The following is a 20058-nucleotide window of genomic DNA, read 5'->3' as shown; positions in this document are numbered from 1 at the left end:
AATGTAGAGACTTCATTTAGTAGAGTTCAGAGCATTCACACTTCGTTCTGTACATACTTGGGTACATGGAAATAACTATATGTACATCTTCATAAACAATATTGGCGATTGTCTTTGTCTTATATATAAATGTACTACAAATTCTACTGTGTATCTTAAACTATTATTGTCTTATTAGGGTTTATTCTCGATCGATCCATCTATCCATCTCCTGTGTTTGAAAAGTTACAAATATTCTGCAATTAAAAAGCGAATTAGTGATCTGCTAAGAACAAAGTAATTTCATATTCATACTCAAACCATATCGACCCCAGAACATTCCTTTATTGCAATTCAGTTGGCAATCTGAAATAGTCAACGTATTCAATCAAAAAATTATCCAAATTGCATTTAAGCTGACAAAAACTCGCCTTTAAGTTGCACTTTTTCAGCGCTGCAAGTTTCTTGTCGAAAATATACTTACAAAAGTACTCCCTCCTACTCCTACTTCTCGCACACGAGAAGACATATCGTCTGCCGAGGCCAGTGGAGACAGTCTGTCTGCTTTGACTACCTGTTGGATGTTGGATGCATACTATTGAAAGTGCTGAAGCTGGCTGTGAGCTGGACCGGCTCCGACTCATCCATCGGATAAGAATCTGACTCAATGGATTGAAAATGAATGAATCAATTTCATACCAAAGCCAAGCATTTTTTGTTTCTTTCCATTTTTGTCTTAATGTTGGAATTAAGAACGCATCGGCCTTTTGGCTTTTCCACATCTGAAATATCAAGAAGATTAACCGTAAGATAAAGAGTTTCCGGTCAAACAAAATAAATGACACAGTCAGATGAATACAGTCGAGGAACGAAATATAGGTAACACTGAAATACAGGCTTTTAATGAGAATATCTGCCATGCAAATGATCTTTCGGAATACAGGGCTTTGAGGGGGAAACCTAAGGCTATTCCTTTTGGAAATTTAATTAAAATTTAACTACTAATTATGTGTGATGATCCTTGGAAAGTTCCATTTACCATATTATCTCTTATGCCATTTCTGATGGACCTTGTCTGATAGGATTTTCTACATGTTGTGACAGATTTGTGCTCGCATCGAACTTGGTCGACTGTGGCGTGGCACGATTTTCACGGACATGCCTGTACGATGCGGTGCGTTGCGGCATACATTTCAAAACAAAAGAACTCCTAAATGAAGGCCCCAAATGCATTGGAGATGTTGAACGGGCACACAAACCAAATAAACACGTCGGTTCCATACCATACCATACGGTCCCCACACTTCAGCTCTCCCAGCTAATTAATGACGTTGCTCAGTTGGTTCCCCCCGTTCCCACTCACTCGATCAGTCCGGGGCAGTCCAGCGCAGTCGGAAGGGCACTATAGAGGTCCACTATAGAGTGATGCCATTTTAGTTTTCGTTTTCTTTCCTTATTCTCGTACTTTGGGGACGATGCGACGGTGTCGTAAGTGAAGTGCCAATAAACACGTGATTTACTTAAGCTGTGATCAAGGGTAAGGGCGGAGGGAGAAGCCTCCATCTGTAGCTGTGTGTGTGTGACAGTCAAAATCATGGGGCTTATCGCTTCCATCGGCCATCAAGATGCCGCTCATTAATTTTAAAATTAGGCGGGTTTTCAAGAAGAGCCAAGAAATGATGTCCACCTATAGCTTAAGTCGAACTAAACTGGCAGTCTCGATCCATCCGTATCCCCCATTCCCACTTCCATTTCCATTCCCATTCGCATCCCTCCTGCGCAGTCCAGAGTCCCGAGTGCCGAGTCCCGTCCCGAGTCTCAGAGTCAATGTTCCTACGCGATGCATTGCGACCGACCATGAGTGCATAAATTAATTAAGCCGCTCGGAATGGGAACGTGTCGACCTTTTGTCTGGCATCATTGTGGAAGAAGAGAAGGCAAAACCGCGCGATGGCGGCATGGCGGCTCTCTTGCCCCATGTCTCGGTTGGCCCTGGCCCTGGCCCTCGCCCTGGCCAGATCCCATTTGGTATTGGTGGACCCCCGATCGATGTGAGTGGTGCATGTGCCGGTGCCGGCTCGGAGGACGCTGTAAATTAAAAGCCGCGCTGGTCGTCCTTTATGCAGCTCCCAACCGACACTGGGGCTGAGTCATTTGCATTTTTGCCTACTGCCGGTCGGTCGGTCGCTTGGTCTGATTATGAAAGATGCTGCGTGGGTGATAAATGGTTGGTGTCAGTGTCTGTGTCTAGTGCCCACACCCCTCCAGCATCGCCTTGCCTTGCGATTGTTGCATTTTCGAATATAAAACACATTTTCCAACCCCATCGTCGTATGCCGGCGCTCGTTAACCCCTTGCTGGGCCAGTCGGTGGGAGATTAGCTGCCGTCCTGCCAAAATTTATCTGTGTTCATCCCTCTGCTCACTCGGGCACTGACAAGGGCCATGGACCAAAGCCAAAGGCAAAGCCAGCATCAACATCAACACAAATCTAATAGATCCCGATTGAGATTTAATTATTTCACTTAATTTTCTGGCTGAATTGATGCGGCTGACTTTGTGCTTAACTTTCGTGTCCGACGTCCTTTAACAAGTTAATGAAGCGAATAAATTTCTTGGCAATTATTTTGTGGATTGTTTTAATTGACCGCAAGACGTTTGGCTTCAAGACGGACCCAAGCCCAGAGACCCAGAGACCCTTCTGCTGGTAGCAGCAGGAATCAAAGGATAAGGCGATAATTATCCCAGCTGGAGCTCGATAATTAACTAATTGGTTCAGACATTAAATCAGAAACTATGTAAAACCCAGAGTGAGTTATTCACCTGCCAGTCCAGGCCATGCCTGAGTGGTCTATTAATTTTTTTCTAGCCATAAAAGCAACTCCCAAGCGGGAGCGCCCATCATCAGCTGTGGCTCTAGTCTGTCCAGGAGGCAGCTTGAGGCTTGCGCCGGACTTTGTTTATGATGAGTGATTGTTATGAGTTGTCAAAAAGGCATGTGACCCGAGAAGGACTCGTGTGTGGTGCAGACCAAGGGTGGTACTGGTGCCTGTGCCACGTTAAGCAGGAAATCCCGGCAGGATCTGTTAGAATATGCCGTCAACATATGCAAATGTACCTACACTTGTCTGCTGCTGCTGCTGGGGCGAGCTGTGGCTGCTGTGCTTTGAAGGTAAAGGCAGTAGACCACCACGTGACACCGTGCTGCAGATGTATATTTCAATAATTCCACCCTCGCCTCGCGCACACTCCAAGTGGCAAGTTGACGGAGCACACGGTGCTCGGCTGTCGACACCGCCCCTCGATAAGAATCAACCCTGTTTTGGGGTGCTTCACTGCACCGAGAGTTTACTTTAATGTTTTGACAGTAAAATAAACATATCCCAAGTACTGCTCTTGCCCTGCCAACGTAACATATGAGGAAAGCATGGGAACGGGAAAAGGAACGAGAATGGGTGCATGGGTGCGTGTCTTTGTGCAAGAGTAGAGCAGGCTGCGTCGAGAGTGAGCCCAAAGCCCATAGTTGTCAAATATAATTCATCATTCCAGGGAAACATCAAAGCCAGGGGCAGGGCACTCGGCAGGGCAGGCTGACGCTGACTCTGCTGAAGGCCACTGGGCATAAGTAAACACAAAGTCGCCAACAGCATCATTATCAGTTTTGGGCCTTGGCTTTGGGTGTTTTTGTGCTGGTCCTGGACGTCTGGTCAAGTACGTCAAGTCAACGTCCTGAGTACCGTCTGGCCAGGGGGCGGTCAAGAGGGGCCAAGCCAAGGGGCAGACAACAAACACTGCCGGGAATCTCTTGGCACATTCTCGTTACGGGGATTACTTTAAATTGAGCGACTGGTAGCCAGAGGCCCAACACTTTACTTCACCGCAGAGGGGCAGGGCATGGTAGGGCAGGGACAGGGGCAAGGGCAGGCAGCAGAAACACTTTGGTCGAAAGATTCGCATGACGTCCTTTTAAATAATTAATGTCAATTAGGTGGAAAATCTAACTTTGGCCCCATCAGTGGAAAAAGGTACGAGTGCGGGAATCATTTGGAATCGGAATGCACAGAACGGCAGGTAACCGGCGGGGACCGGGGCCCGGGGCCCGGGGCCTGTCTGTCATAAATATTTTATAAGATCAATTACAAAGCACTTAACTTTCATGAATTTAATACGAAAGAAGTTGCTGCTGCTGTTGATGATGCTGTTAATGCTCTCCTCTCCTATCAATCTCCGTTGCTATATATAGCCAATGCCGAACAATCAACACTCAACACTCGGCACAGGAAGAGCAATCAGTTTTTCCTTGTCGCTATCTTCTATCCGTGGGACAAGTGTAAGCTGGAAAAATGCACACATATGCGCCACACGGACGCCCCTCGTATGTTTCTTCTTTTTTTTTGCTATGTCCTCGAGTCCTAGTCATAGTCCATCAGTATCGGCCAGGGGCAATCCATAGTAAATGGATAGCAACCCCAAAAGTGCCACTTTGCTACCGTTCAAGCCACACCGACGGCGGCGGCGGGAGGAAGGGCCACTGCCGTGATTTACTTCCCTTGGCATTCCCGGCAGTAAAGCAAAGTAAAATCCCAAATAAAATAAAATTAAATACGCATCAGGAGCACAAGTGCTTAAGGCCCGCGGCCAGGTCCTGTCCCGGTCCCGGTCCCGGTCTCAGTCCTTGTCCCTCGTCTGGACAAGAAATCGAAGGAAGGTCCGTAGACGCTGATAAAAACAATATCAATACCCACTTGCCACGGCCACCGAGTGGCACAGAGGCACAAGCACAAGGCACTAAGCCCCCAGTATCGGATGAAGCTGGGCGCGTGCCGATGGCAGCAGCAGCAGCAGCAGCAGCGACGGCGACGGCACACACCACACTGAACTGAACTGAACTGAACTGAATTCCCCCATTGATATTCATGGTCGATTTTGGTCTGATATTCGGCATAAGCGAAAGCACAAAACAAAACGGAACATACATAAATAAATAAAATTTATGGCAGGCCCAGGCACAGTGCCAGCCAGCAACCTTTCCAATTGGATTGGGCTTTGATGTGTCGGATTATTTTCATTCCATTCGATTGTTTGATTTGAGCCAAAAGTGTATCAATCTTTAGCGCATATGTTTCCCCTCCAATCAATTTAGTTATCAATATTTGGGTGTGTTTTATGCATTTAATAAGCTGATTTAGGGGAACACTTTGGTCAAGTAATTTGCACTAAAGTGCGGCAAGACAGGAGAAAGAAGATGAATGCTAAATAAATTAGTAGTTAATTAATACATGAAAAATCTTAAACCAATAGGCTAGAAAACCAATAGAAATATGCATAGACAACCAGTCTTCGGAACCAAATTATAAACTCTAAAAATATCTCCACGTAAAAGGATTGATTTCCAGCTCCTGTGTCCCTTGGTGTGCGCACACTTATTAAGGGTCGAAAGTCGTAAGAGCTCTAAAGTTTCTGTTTATCTAAATGCTGCATTGTATTTCTAAAATGTCCCAAGAGATTTTCTGAGGCGTTGAAGCGTGCCACCCCGGTTTTCGGGCCAACAAAATGCAGTGGTTTCCGGTTCGCCAGCGACCCAAACACCAACACCAACACCAACCCAACCCGAGCCGTTCGTCCTGTGCAGGAGTGGGTGGTGGTGGCAGTGGGAGTTAATTCGCCAAAGTCAGTAACCTCATCAAAGAACAGCTAGCTAACCGTCTGTCGGATGGGGCGTGCCACGGGTCGGGGGGTGTCGTCGTCGTCGTCGTCGTCTGCGTCTACCATCGGCCACATTAAATTTGCGCCAAACGACGTGAGGCGCATATGTTTATGAGTCTCGTTGAGATTGAGTAGTGCCGGGGCATGCCCATGGTTAACCGAAAACGGAGCAGTACGCTTTCTGCATAAAAGCCTCATGGTCACCGTTCGTTCCTCTAGCCTGTAGCCCGTAGCCTGTAGCCTGTAGCCTTCTGTAGTCCCTTTGCCTTTGCCTTTTGCCGTTCGCCGCACGCTGCCTGCTAATGGATTTCGTGGCTGCCGCTGCCACTGACGCTACCAATTGAAGGGTTAGGGTTGAGACCGCTTCGCAGCATGCTTTCAATTTACTTCCACTTCCACAGCCACTACCCACTTCCTCCTGCCGCTGCTGCTGCTGCCGCTGCTCTGGCTGCTGCTTTGCTGTGACTTACGCACCGTGAATGAATGCGCTGGGGGGGAAGCTTACCCGGGTCCAGGCTGAGGCCAGGCCAGGCCAGAGCACCAGGGGATGCCCTTCGGTGTATGCCGCCGGGCGGCTATTGGGGGTTTTTGGTGCACGCGACTTTCACACTAACGTAATAAAGAGCTCAACGACACTCAAATTGAATACGTCTCATGGTGCGAATGGCGTAATGATTTTCTATGTGGAACTCGATGCAGATAATGGTTGCGACACCCACGCTCCCACACCTCTCCCACTCCACCCTCTCTCTCTCTCTTGGTAGATATTTCACCCCTCTTGATGGTCGCATCCGGATCCGGATCCGCACTCGCTCGCCCCCCCAGTCGCAGCCACCCCACCACGTACGTCTGGTCTGGCCTGGGCTGGGCTGGGCTGGGCGTTTCGTTTTTGTTTTGTTTGCGTGGTGATAGAAATTAACCCCTCAATTGAGGTTGAATTTAATTTGGCGCAAAATGGCAAAGGGGGTGTAACTCTGACTTGTCTCTGTGTGTGTGTGTGCTGTGTGTGTAGTGTGTTGTGTGGATGCTCACATCGCCGCTCAGTTTGTACAGTTGAAAATGATATCGCTGTTAACGCTAAAGGGCCATTGTCAAATTGTCTCTTATTAATTATGATGATGCGTGTGCCGCTCTCGAAGGGGTGGCATGGTATGGTGTGGCATGGTGTGGTGTGTGGAATGCAAATTTTCGGGCCTTGGGTCTGGGTCTGGCGTCTTTAACGTAATTTATTGCGTGATGCTCGCTGGCGGCGGGCTTAGAGTGAAAAGTTAAGACCAGCAGAGAGAGAGAGAGAGAGAGAGCAAAGTGGAAGGAGTCTTCAGCCTGGCAGGACACATGCAGATAAGGTGGGAGATGCCACATGCCACACACTCCTGAATGAATTGACTTGCTTGGGTGCAAAACTATGCATGGGGGCCAGCCACCCATGCAAAGTTTTGCTTAATTTACTCCAGACAATGGCAGCGCCACGAACAATGGGCGCCACACAATGCCATAGAAGGAAGAAGCCTTTGGCCACCCACACCGTGATGACCAGTACCCACCGCTCCTCCATCCCCACTTTTAATTCCATTGAGAATGCAATTCGACAGCTGAAGTTTCAAAGGGGAATCTGGCATTAGAGTGGTGCGAAATATCTCCTAAAAATCAGCCAAAGAAACTCTACTGAAGCTGAATTATAGGCATGAAAGACAGCACTAATTCCCATAAGTTTTTTATGCTCCAATAATGTCTGATTATTTCTGTAGTGTCTTTTTTTATGTGCTCCCATCAGCTCCAATTTAAAAGCGCACAGCCAAAAGGGCAATTAGTCACCGGATACTCTGGCTGATACAAAAGCAAACAAAAAAGAAGCCCAACAGACACCTGAGGTGTTGCACAGGGCGTTGCACATCCCGGCGTTAGCTGCGATGGCCCCTAAAGTGCCTTTATGCAGTCGCAGCAAGGCACAAAGCGCCTGCTGATCGACTCGCAATTCGCATTCGCATTCGGCCTCTTGGAATCGCGTTTCATTCACGGGCGATATTTCATTGCTTTATTAAGTTAATTTCATATATCACAACTGTGGGCGCCAGTCTCCCCACCATACGACTGGCAGAGGGGACATCTCCAGGCGAGATGGAGGGAGGCTGGTGGCTGGTGGCTGGATGTGGCGCGCAGCTTGAGCTCGTTACTTTGATGCATTTGGGGCGCGCGCATCGGTCAGGGCGCCGTTTATTTGTGGACAGACGCCTCTTGAACAACAGCGGGACATTACTCGTACTTCACGGGTGATCTTCCCCCCTCGCCATTGCTGCCAAAACGAACTTGTTATGTCCGCATAAAGTGGAGCTGGAACTTGAGCCAGTTTTTGCTCTAGAATTCGTTTAGATAGGTCCTGCCAGAGTTCTCCCAAAAGTTCAAACTGCGCCCAATTGGCAACATCATTCAAATGATTCCCCCCACCTTGAAACATCGAACATTGGAGTGCCACAATGGCAGCAACGGCAACCGCCCATTAGCCACATGCGCGCCTGCGTGACACATCGACATCAATCAAAGTTTCACCCGTTCCTATGACTTATGGGGATTGGGGTTGGGGGGGTCACACGAACCTGTAGAAACGACTCTCTCTCTGGCTCTGGGTTTGGGCTTGGGTCTAGGCGTGTATTGTATTTTCTGTTTTGGCTATGGGTCTGACTGTCTCGCTGTCTGTGCCTGCTGCGCCTCAAGCGCGTAAAAAGACATTTTGACAAATTCAAGTAGCGCCATCTACACTCGACTTTAATAGCTTTTATACTGCTTGTCACGATATTTCATCAGTCACAGGGGCCAGCCATTGCCCAACCACGACCAACGACAACAGAATGGATTGACACACATGGAGGTGGCAGTCGGGGGGCAGGGTAGCGCGAATTTTATTTGATGTTATTTCCATTTGAAAATGAGTTATTGACACATGTAGCCACCCCCGAGGAACAGGACCAACCCGCAACCACAGAACCAGCGTCCTGCGTCCTGCGTCCTCCGTCCTTTCCCCATCCTCCTACCCCCACCCCTTCGGACCAACATTTGGGGTAACATTGCGTGGGAGCGGCCTGGGCAAAAGAGCGCGCGCATAAATTTTGGTTGCCAAACACGGGGGGCTCCCCTTTTGTTTTCGTTGGCAGCGGCCCCCACCCCCTATTACACACTTGCCTTGATTCAGACTCTGGGATTTTCTTTTTCCTACCATGCCCATGCCCATTCCCCATTCCCCATTTCCATTTTCCGATTTGATTTATTTTATTTGCTTTCTGTGGCACCCGCAAGTGGTGCTGCCACGCCACCTCCTCTTCGCCGAATGCTTTATTAATATTGTAGGCGTAGCAAGTAACGTGTGTGGCAGGGGCAGGGATATAGCCCCTTATTCATTATATGCCCACAAACAATGCCACGCAGAGAGCGGTTAATCAAATATCCCTTAATACGATAGCTAAACTACGAGGAGCAGGAGGAGGACTAAGCAGACATAAGTTATTACTGCTCACATTTTGGGGGGTGTGCGGTTTGTTTTCTGTGCAAATAGTTTCGCTTGTTTAGCTAATTGTGAGATTTTCTGGTGTTTAATCGGTCAAACATCAACACATTTCGATTGTCGAAAGATATTGGCAGCTCTTCTTAGATGTTTAGAGCGGAAAGTTATAAGTTGAGAGTGAACTTTCGTTGATTTAACTGAATTAAATTGTCATTCAACTTTTTCCAGCATTTCTGCAGTGTCCTGCCCTTAAAGTTCGATGCTTTGTTCTACTCCTAAAGCCATCAAATTGACTAAGACTTTGCAAATAGTTAGATGACTGATTGATGGAGTACATATGTACATACAAACATACATCCAATACATAGACGAACGAACGAATGAATGAACGAGCAAAGTCTGACGAGGCTGATTGCGTACGGGGACGTGTATGCCACATTAGATATTCATACGTATACGGATACGCATCCTAAATTCAGCTTCAGGGAGCAATGGAGATGGAGCGATGAATGTCCTGGTGCCTGGTGCCTGTATCCTGTATCCTTGGTGCCGCCCAGCCACTGTTGCTGTCTGATAAATCACATATTTTCGCTGATCAAATCAATCTAATTGACATCACTCAAAATGATGGCGAAAAAAGTTTCCACATTCATTCTTGGCAAAAAATGCGAATAAATGAGTTCGAATGGGTGGGGGAGGGGAGTGCAGCACTCCCTCTAGCCCGTGGCCCGCCCCCAGGCACTGTTTTGGCTTAATGGTGGCTCTGTTTCGCCCCCTTGTGGTGCGTCTGCGTTGCTCCCCCACTCGCTCCACTCCATGCCCCAAGTTGCCTATGCGGTAAAGCAGCGTGATTTATTTTCATTCCGATGCCACACACACTCTGCCACCCAAATTCGACGCTCCGTCATCCTGACATTCGAATTGAAATGCAAATTCTGACGAATGTGCGCTGGTTACGCCGCCCGGATGGAGCACGGATGGCGGCACCCGGGTCGCTGGAGAGGATGCCGAACGACGACGGATTGACTGACGAATGACTCCCGGCAGTGTGTAGCGACAGTAGGCGGCAAATGAGTGCTCGCTAGCCATGTGTGTTCGTTGCTTACAGGAGCAGGAGCCAGCCAGCACACATGTGCGAATACGTCAGCCACAGAGTACATATGTACTCCGTTTGGGTATGTGCGTATCATTTCACATGCATCCCATGCCAGTTTGAATTCAATAGAGCTCTTCTCATTTACTTTCGCATCATTATTTTTTATACCTAAGATGTTTCAGCAGCGAATCCAATCGATTATTGAGAGCCCAAACCCCTAGCAGGGATAACACTTTAAGCTGGGATTTAAAGGGAGTTAAAGGGAGTCTCTAGCAAGTTTCTAACCCAAAACCAGAGTAACCCTTTCAGTAGTTGTGTTCAGTGTTTGTTAATTACACCACACAATGGCACACACATGCATTTGCATGTGTATTGTGTGTTCTTATGTGGGAGAAATGTATGCACATGAAAGCACTCACCCAGGCAAAGTTCTGCACTAGATTCATCCTTTTTGTTGCATCTAATGAAAGCGCCGGCCAGCTTCATAAGTTGATTCAGCATCTGCGAAATATATGCATGTCTGTAGATTTATCTTCTTTTTTTTGTTGTTAAAACAAAGTCTGTTGCCTGAGAGTGCGCCTACTTAAAGCCGAGTGCCGTGCTGTGCTGTGCCGTCAGTGAAGGCTTCCAGAGGCCACACATGAGAGCTCTTCTATCAGCCAGGACTTCGACGTCCTAGTAGTACGTGGTGTCGGCCAGCATGTAAATGCTGCTTACAGGCGCACAGACAATATTAACAATTCCCCGCAACTTGGATGACACTGTGTCCTACGTATACATGTGTCTGGCTCTGGCTCTATGGCCATGGCTATGGCTCTGCCTCTGGGTCGTATGTGGTGCGGCGAACATTCAGATATTATATGCACATAAAGTGCTCCTTTCCTTGCTTTTCCTTCAACTGCAGTCGAGCGGAGGCGGAGGCGGAGTAGGCGAACCCTTCCCGTTGCTCGGTTGCCATGTTTGTGTTTGCGTCGTCGTCGTCGTCGTCGACGCCTACCCCTTGTATACGTTAACAACTGTATCCCTTGTGGGCTGTCGGCGATGTCCTCTTTGATGCCCTGTAGCAAATGCAAGCGGTTCGTGTCCTTAAAGCATCCTAAAAGTATACTACAATAATTGTCAATTCTACAAGGATTTATATTATAATTGACATTCTGTTAGGTCAACTTTTATGCGTGTAAATTACATTATTATTTGATAAATATAGGGGAAAATATTATTAATATATTCATATAAAATCTGAACGTTCCCTGGCCCATCTCTAGTGTCCACACATGCCCCCGAGTATGCCCCTTGTGTGTGTGCGATCCTTGGACTGTTGCCGTGTCAGTGTCGTCGTCAGTTTCCCGGTCCCGGCGGTCCAGTCCAGTCTAGAGTCTCGCTGGTGGAGGCAAAAGTAAGTTGTTCAAGTGGCAGCTTAATTCGCATAAAATGAAAACACGCTGTCTACATTGTTCCTACAACTTTTCGAGTTTTTTATAGCCCTTAAAATGGCTGCTAGACAAAGGCTTAACAAACGGTTACGTTGCTATATGTACAATCTATGTACAATACATACAGACACACATAGAGCTCTCCGCTCTTTATTATTGTCTGTGGCCGTGTCTATGTTTGGGGCATGTGCCCCTTTGTAGTTCAGGTATCTTGAATTTGAAATGCCAACTACTCGTATATTAGTGTGTAGAACAGGCTCATTAAATGGTCAAAGTTATGTGTATTCTCGCTTGATATAAACATTAAACGGTTCATAAATTGCCAAATGTTTAAGTTAAAAAATACATAAAAATTGTGCAGATATAGCGGAAACACTGGCTGTAAGAGAAATAGTCTTACGAATGATTTTCTATTATTATTTATAGCACCAAACCCACACAAAGATCAATCCTGTGGATTCACTTTATTTTCAAGCAGAAGTCTAGCCAATTTTCATTGGGATTTACTCTTTCGCGACGCGAATATTGGATATGACCTCTTTTAATTTTGTTTTCCTCTTCGGCGACAGCCTCAAAAGGGGAAATCGATAAATGCAAATTCATTTTTATTGTTAACATTTAAATAAAAGGTTGCACTTCATGGACGACAGTACACAATGTAAAAAGGGGGCGACTGGAGTGGAGTGTTGCCACCTCCGATAAACCAACAGTCACATGAAAGCAGAATCACATTTTTTTCACATTTTATAAAATTCAATATTCTTCATCCGCCTACGCCAGACGAACTTTGCGGTCCCTTCCCCTCCACCTGACCAGCAGCAGGACATGAGAGGTTATTGAATTTAATTCTGGCAAATAGCCGACTACAGCACATGCTGCATTTGGGGCAGAAAATTAGGCAGTACAAACCTAAGCCCTTCTCTAACTTTTCAGCGTTGCTATGTTTCATATTTTGTATACAAATTGTGTGGGTATTCGTGTAAAGGATGATAATATAGACATTAAATAGGAATTTGGCTAGAAAAAAAATGCACTTCCTGCAATTGGAGTCTGGTATTTTATAATAACAGTAGGGGGCTCTGATGTGGCTGTGGCAGCCACAAAAAGCGTGCCAACCGAATGAGCAGCTTAATCGCTGTCACGAACACTTAAAACAACAGTGTAGGGGACGCTCCCGTGAATGAGGTTCGTTCCTTCAAAAAGAGAGAAACAAAATAAACCTGTTTCTCAGCTGATCTTTCCTTTCCTTTTTTTTTGTTTTGTCGGTTTTGTCAGTGAGTGACACTGCTGGTCGGTTTTAATTAAAATTGTATGCTTTTGTAAGAGACGAGAGACTCATCGAAGTACAAGCAATATTTAAAGGTGCAAACACACTCCCATTTTTCCAATTTAAATAGTATAATTTCCCCATTACGGGAATCAATGTTAGACTAGTTTTTCCTTACTGCTTTAATTGTGAGAAGGGTTTGAAAGTTTTTAATTTTTTTTGATAAATATGTTCATGTACAAATTTGCAAGCTTTCGCAATAATTTACACTCTTAATCAGGTTTGTTTAAAAGAAATGAGCAAGTGCGTGCCGCTGTTCATAAAAATGCATTGCGCTGAATGTATTGTTGCTGGAAAAATAAAACTTCACAGCACATCACAGTACGATGTGTTAGAAAAGGATGGATGGAAAATTCTATTTCAGCTGAACACGAAACCTCCGAGTGTGTTGCATGTTAACAGACTGGGGCGGCGCCTCTGATTTGAGTTGGAATATTCATATTTCGCATATTTAAGATACGCAAAAACTGACCCAAAATCAACTTGGCTGCGGGAAATTGGATTTATTTTCTAGAATTAGAAAGGTTCAAAGGGAGGAGCCCATTTCAATTAGTTGTTCTTGCTGATGTTTCCAAGGAAAAACAATCAATCGACTATGTAATATACGAGTATGGCAGTTCCCACACCCAAAAGCAGGCAATGACCCTTCATGTAGGTCCAACTTCTTGCACCACTGCACTTGGTTGCAATCCGGCCGGTCGGTCGGTGGTTGCATGTGGCCAGGCCGAGGCCCAGGCCTCTGCCGTCGCAGAGATCTGCGGTGTTGCAGTTGCAGTTTAGCGGTTATATTCAGCATAAATGAATATGTAATTTATTTTTATTATGGTGCAAATTGCGAATTGAATTGTTTTTAATTATTCCATACTTCGTCGGCCGCTGCCGCCAATTTTTCTTAACCGCAGACAGGACTGCCTACCCAGCCGTTGACTAGCGCTAAAACAATGCAATCGAACACGCCTTATGCCCTGACTATTCGCAATAGAAAAACAAATAGAAATTATGTCTTATTTAGACAACAAATATCCATGCACAGTGGCAAGAGGAAAAGAGCTTAAGAAATGGCAAATATTGGCAGGTTTTATCGACATTCATGCGACCTGTGGTGTGTGTAGTGTGTGTGTGTGGTGTGCACTTAACACATACTTTAACTTAATACATTTTATGGGCAACTTCGTGGAGTACTGTGGCAACAGTGTATGCTAATTTGTAGCTTACGTGTGCGCTTCAAAAGATATTATTTCGTTCTCGACTTCTACTTCTCTGCCTTTTCATTCTGACCATAACAAGACGGTGAGTGAGTTGCCGCTTCCTCGCCGGCTGCGGCTTTCTCGAACTAATTAAAAATTCCAGCGCCGCAATTGCAAAAATTGGTCCCTTATCGGTTGTATCATCGACGCCACGAACGAACTCTTTCTTATATTTAGTACGGAGTCGAGTACGAGTCGAGTTTGATGCGCTGATGAATAACTGCCTAGACTAAGGGTGGCCGAGAGGCGGCGGCAAGTAAAAAAAAATGAAAAAAGTACATTTATGAATATGATTATTTAGCTCATGATAATTTTTTGTTGCTTGCTTCTTTTTTCTTTTCTTTGCTGTTGCTTTATTTTTGCAAAAGCGACGGAGGCGTTTTGCGAAACAATTTCTGTTTATGGTCCCAGACACGCGACGCGACGATACTAGCATGGTCTTCCATCATAACATTAACAGGAGAAAACTCTTGGGAGCTGGAGAAGGTCTTTGCAAAAACCCATTGAATGGAACTGCCTCACTTCTTTGTTATACTTCAAATCAATTCAATAGCGGCAGAATGCTTGTGTTTACTCGTTAAGTTCTGACTGTAAAGCGCAGAGCAACGCAGATTTTTATTTATTTCGGGAGAAAAGTGGGGCTGAAATATATTCAAGCTGAGAACTCGAGAAAGCGGTGAGAATTTGGAGCTTAAATTCAAAGTCGAGCAAGAACATGTATTAAACATTGATTATTGTATTATAAATTCTTGTCAATTGTAGAGTAGGTTACTAAATCCTTTGAAATGTTACATTTGCATCAAAATTAGGTTGGATTTTTGAGTGCACTCAGAGAAAATTTCATTCTAAATAGAATTTACTTTAATATTAAAAATAAAATTAAATATTGAAACGAAATAAAAGAAATTCAGTTTAGAAAAATATGAAAATATTTAATTAAAATATCAAAATAATTATTAAAAAAAAAATATTTTAGTATCAATATAAAATAAATGCAAGTGCAACATATTTTTTGTACACTTTCCTCTCGCTTACCAAAAATATATTTTTTGCAATTTGTAAATCTAAGTGCCCAATCGGTTCCTAGTTACTTTTGCTATGCCTTAATTAGCATTATAAATGTATGTTCCCGTCACTCAAAGTTCTTGGCCATGGGCAACACAATTATTTACCTGACAATATTCAAGACGCGACTGTAAACAGTCTTCTTCGTGGCAGTTGTGCTGGGTGCGGGGTGGCCGGGGTGCAAAGTCCATGCTGACGGGTCACTTGTAATGCTTCCACATACTCGTACACGAGGGAGGTCGAAGCGTTATGCCACAGCACCGCCGCTGGGACGCTGAAAAGCACGTGACAGTAAACTTTAACACTCAAATAGGTTTTGTTGCGTAGTACTTTGGCACTTTGTGGCAGCAGCGGGCAGCAGCGGGCAACGGGCAGTGGCTTGGACAAAGGTGAATGCTTGAAGCCGTCAGTCGCTGGTAGGTAAACATGTCGAGAACCTAATGGCAGAGACCTGAGGGCCTTGGGGCCTTGGCCCAATCAGGGGCACGCACTTTTCGATTCGCATGCTACATACGATATCTATCACTTCCTCCTGTTGTCAGTCCACAATCGAAGACGAAGACGAAGTTGAAGACGGCACCACATCCATCCCACCCTGCCGCCAGGCAACCTGTTCCGTGCGCCCGCCCGCCGACTGGGGTCGGTCGCCTGTCGCCTGCTGCCTTTGCCTGTGCCTGTGCCTTTGCCTGTGCCTTGCGCGCCCACTCTCGTCCATGATGTGCGCATTACCGAGCTCGAGAGCATACTAGTCGTGTTGCATGTTCGCGCTCGCTCGCTGTGCCGCACTTAGAGTGCTGGCTGCCACAACAGTCGGTCGGTTGCAAAACTGAGCGGGGGTTGGCATGGCATGGCATGGCCATGGCCCACGGGGCGCATGGGCAGTGGAAACAGGTTTCTCCTGCCGCGTGCGAAAGGGACAGACAGGCCAAGGCACTCACGGTTCGCACTACTCTTTCCAGGCGCAGAGGGGAAATGCTCCGCCCCCTTGATGCAACGGAATGGATGGCCTCGTGGCCCATGCTTCCACTGGTGGGAAGTCTTTGGTGTTTTTGGGTTAAAACTTTTGCTCATAGACTTGGGCAAGGTTTTAATTAGTACATGTACATACATAGATCCCGAAATAGCCTCTATCCCCCTGCCACCCCGTGTGAGTTGGTGCACTCACATCCTTTGAACTAAATGTGGAACGTTACCATATGATCCTTGGCAAAATATTTATAAAACTTCGCAACAGGAGCACCCCCTTGGCAGCTGCTTTGCTAAAACTTGCTATACAATTTGTGCATAACGTTGACAGGACGAAGCTGCACTGATTAAAGGAGCTGCACATCGATATCGAGTGCTTAAATAATGCCAACGTGGCCCCCAAAACCGATCCGAAAACAAGCCAGCAGCGGCAGCAGCCGCCTCCCCGTGCACACACAAAAGTACGGACTGTGGCGGCTGAGGGGGGTGGTGAGGTTTATGCATGTTAGACGCGGGTCGGAGGGGAAGGTGGAGTGCACAGAACACGAGATAATCAGGCAGAGGCCTCAAAAGGGGCCAGCCTCGCCAGCCTATCCTGCGCTACTCTCTGTCGAAAATTGCATCCATGTCATGCATGGCGCATCCATTCATTACCTAGTGGCTGGCTGAGTGGTCGGTCGGAAAGACGACAGCGTTTGGCGTTTTGTATCCTCAGCAAATATGCCGTGTTCGCATGTTATCCCAAATGTCCCCGAGTGCGCTCGATGGCACCCACAGCTCCTGCTGCCGCTCGTCCTGTGCTGTCCTGCCAGACAGTGTGTACTTTATTTCACCGAACCGAACAAACATCTTGTCGAACGAGTCAGCAAATGACTTTTCTGGTCTCAACTTTCGACTGTTGTCCTTTCTGCATGCCCATTCTTTTTCTTTTTTCACTCTTTTTTCTATTTGTTAGTCACCAAAAATAGTTATCGACTAAAAGTGCTTAGCCAGAACAGTAATCCTGGCTAGTCCTACTTAGCTATAAAAGCAGGGAGCCGCAGTGCTTTGGAATTTCGAGTGGAATAATCATTCATTCATATGTATTTCTATCTATAACTCTAATGCAAATCATTGGAATTTAATTGGAATTAATTCTTTTAGATCTAAGATATCTTTTTGCTTTAACTGCAACTCTTCTGCATTAATAAATAGTAGTATTATCTAGCAAATAATTCCAAATTTTATACTGAATGATTATAATAATATTGTATTTCCCATTATCTTTTCAGTTTGATGCTAGTGGCCATTAAACGGTATTTGGGTAAGTGACGAAGCCTTTTATACCAGTAGAAATTCACAATTTACAGCAATATATTTATCAAATCAGGACAAAACGAATCTATCTAGACTCTATAAATATTATATTTATTCTTTATGAGTGGATAAGCAGGGTTTTTGATACTTTAAATTGGTTTTTCTCGGAACTTGTATTAAATATCTCTTATTTCAAATGTTCTTCTTGAGCGACTGTCTATACTGACCCTTCTCTAAGAGATATCTTGAATGGCAGACAACCATATCCCAGCATTATCTCTAGAAGTGTTCATGGTATTTCCCCCAAGCTCGCATATTGTCCATAGAACACACAAACTAAACTCTAAATGTATTTAAATAATTGATTATGAGATACTCAATTCCAATATCACAAATGTAGCCAATAATCCGCTCAGTCAATGATAGTTTTGTGTAGATTGAGGCAGGCTCCTCGAACACTGGGTTGTAGCTTACCCTTGCCTATCATCTCATGATGATCCCATGATGGCGAATTCTCTGGCGACTGTTCATGGCAGAATATGAGAGCCAGATCTTGGCTAAAACCAGGTACACGGCCTGTGGCCAGGCAGCAGTGTCTTGCTGAAAAGACAGCCATCGCTGGAAGAAACATGAGCCAAATAAAAAGCCCATTTGCACACAAATTTACTTCCAAAATGCCTAAGATGCGCATCATTCAAACTGAATGGCCGTGCAAGTGGCATGGCCCGGGCAAGGGTACGGGCATGGGTACGGTAACTGGACACCGGATGCAGATAAATCTTTGGCCATTGCCGACCAGGTCCGACCAGAGAGCGAGAGCCTTGGAAGCAAGTGCGTTGTCAGGCCCAGCAGCAAGCGACAGACAGACCGACAAACCGACAGACCGACCTCCTTCGCCGAGGTTGAAGCTCGATCGGAATCACGAGATAAGCGCGCTGGCCACAATCCCTGCCCCCAGTCCACAGTCCACAGTGCCTGCCACTGCGACAAACTTAATTGCGCCTATTCCTGCATTAATTGTACACACACGCGCGAAGCCACTGGCTTTAGCGATCCCCAGCCTGCTCCTGGCCGTCGGAATGTGTTAATTAAATATTTAAATTATTCGTACATCAAGCCCCCAATGGGATCCTTCATTGCTTGAATATCGCTGATGATGCCGGCACAGGTACTGCACGCACGAGGCAGCCCAACCCAGTCCGGCGACCCGCTCTTCCTGCCAGGATACACTTTTTTGTCTAGACTGTTTTGTGGTCAGCACCGGTAGCAGCTGCTGCTGCTGCTGCTGCTGCTCTGGAGCCTAAAGCTAACCCATGTACAGACCCTGAATACTCCCGACTCTCGGGTTCGATCAGTGGCGATTTTTTATTTATTTTACTATTCAGAAAACGGCGACACGCGCGTCCTTTTGGGCAGAAGCCACAAACCAATTTTAATTTTATTTTTACACACAAATAACTCCCGGAGCCAACTATTTATAGCCAACAAAGGCAGGGGGGGCAGGGCAGACAATAGTGTCCTTGCCATGGAACAACTCAATTTAAATATAATAATTAAATGCATTTTCCTCTGGGACTGCCCTGCAAATTGTTCAGTTTTGTATTCCACTTTTCGGGGCTTTGAATTTGTGCCTGGCGGCGCCCCAGCCACCAGCCACCAGCCACCGACCGGCAACCACCGACAATGCAACTGCAAAACGACGACAGCCAAGCAATAAACATGTTGGCCATCAATGCACATTTCTGCATAGATAAATTTCGAAAATACTTACGATAGGGGCGGCTATTGGAGGTACAAATTAGAGCTGCGGGCACCAAAGCTCGGATCCGGCTGCAGCTCTCCAGCTCTCCAGCTGCAGCTTCATCACCAGGAGCATTCAGCCGTTTAAAAGCCAACCACACATACACGGGACTTGTGTCCATGTGCGTGAGTGTGTGGGTGTGTGTGTGAGTGGGTTGCACAACCGCGGAAGTTGCAAGGTCCACGTACGTATACGTACACCCGGGTGTAACCAGCGGCGGCGGAGGCAACTACCGCGGCCGCCCTGCAGCGCCAGCCAGAGAGCCAGAGAGCCAGGCAGCCAGCGCTCTAGAATGAGTTATAGAGCTTGTTGGCGATTTTATTGCCACAGCGCAGCCATAAAATATGGTAAATTATAGCGGTTTGTTGTTTTGGCCATTTTGTAGCCGAATAATGTTCTACGTGTGCGTCCTCAAGCCCCCAATAGACCTGTTCATGTTACAGTACCGTCCCGGATTCGTTACACACGCCCACAACACAAATGTGGTCTTGTCAAATGGAAGCGCGACAAGTCCCTCTGTTTCGCTTGGAACAAAAAAACAAAAACAAATAACTGAACTGTACTGAACATAGACCGTTATTACTCGTACTGATAGCAGATGAAATATCTACCAGATAACTATCTGCAAATGGTAATTCGGTATGAAA

The 20058-nt window shown here is 46.1% G+C and overlaps 1 long non-coding RNA gene across 1 annotated transcript; it reads right to left on the bottom strand.

Moving 5' to 3' along the window:
- Positions 1-701: 701 nt before the first annotated feature.
- LOC117893670 lies at positions 702-16140 on the bottom strand. Its single transcript, XR_004648811.1, has 4 exons — positions 15679-16140; positions 15456-15622; positions 10696-11372; positions 702-761 (listed from the first exon to the last, which is right to left on the bottom strand). It is a non-coding gene; the product is annotated as an uncharacterized LOC117893670 (long non-coding RNA).
- Between the last annotated feature and the right edge of the window lie 3918 nt (positions 16141-20058).

This window comes from Drosophila subobscura, chromosome J, assembly GCF_008121235.1.
Source record: "Drosophila subobscura isolate 14011-0131.10 chromosome J, UCBerk_Dsub_1.0, whole genome shotgun sequence".
In the NCBI taxonomy this organism is placed as follows: domain Eukaryota; kingdom Metazoa; phylum Arthropoda; class Insecta; order Diptera; family Drosophilidae; genus Drosophila; species Drosophila subobscura.
The sequence above is the reverse complement of the archived record's forward strand: the minus strand, read 5'-3'. Positions and strand labels throughout refer to the sequence as shown.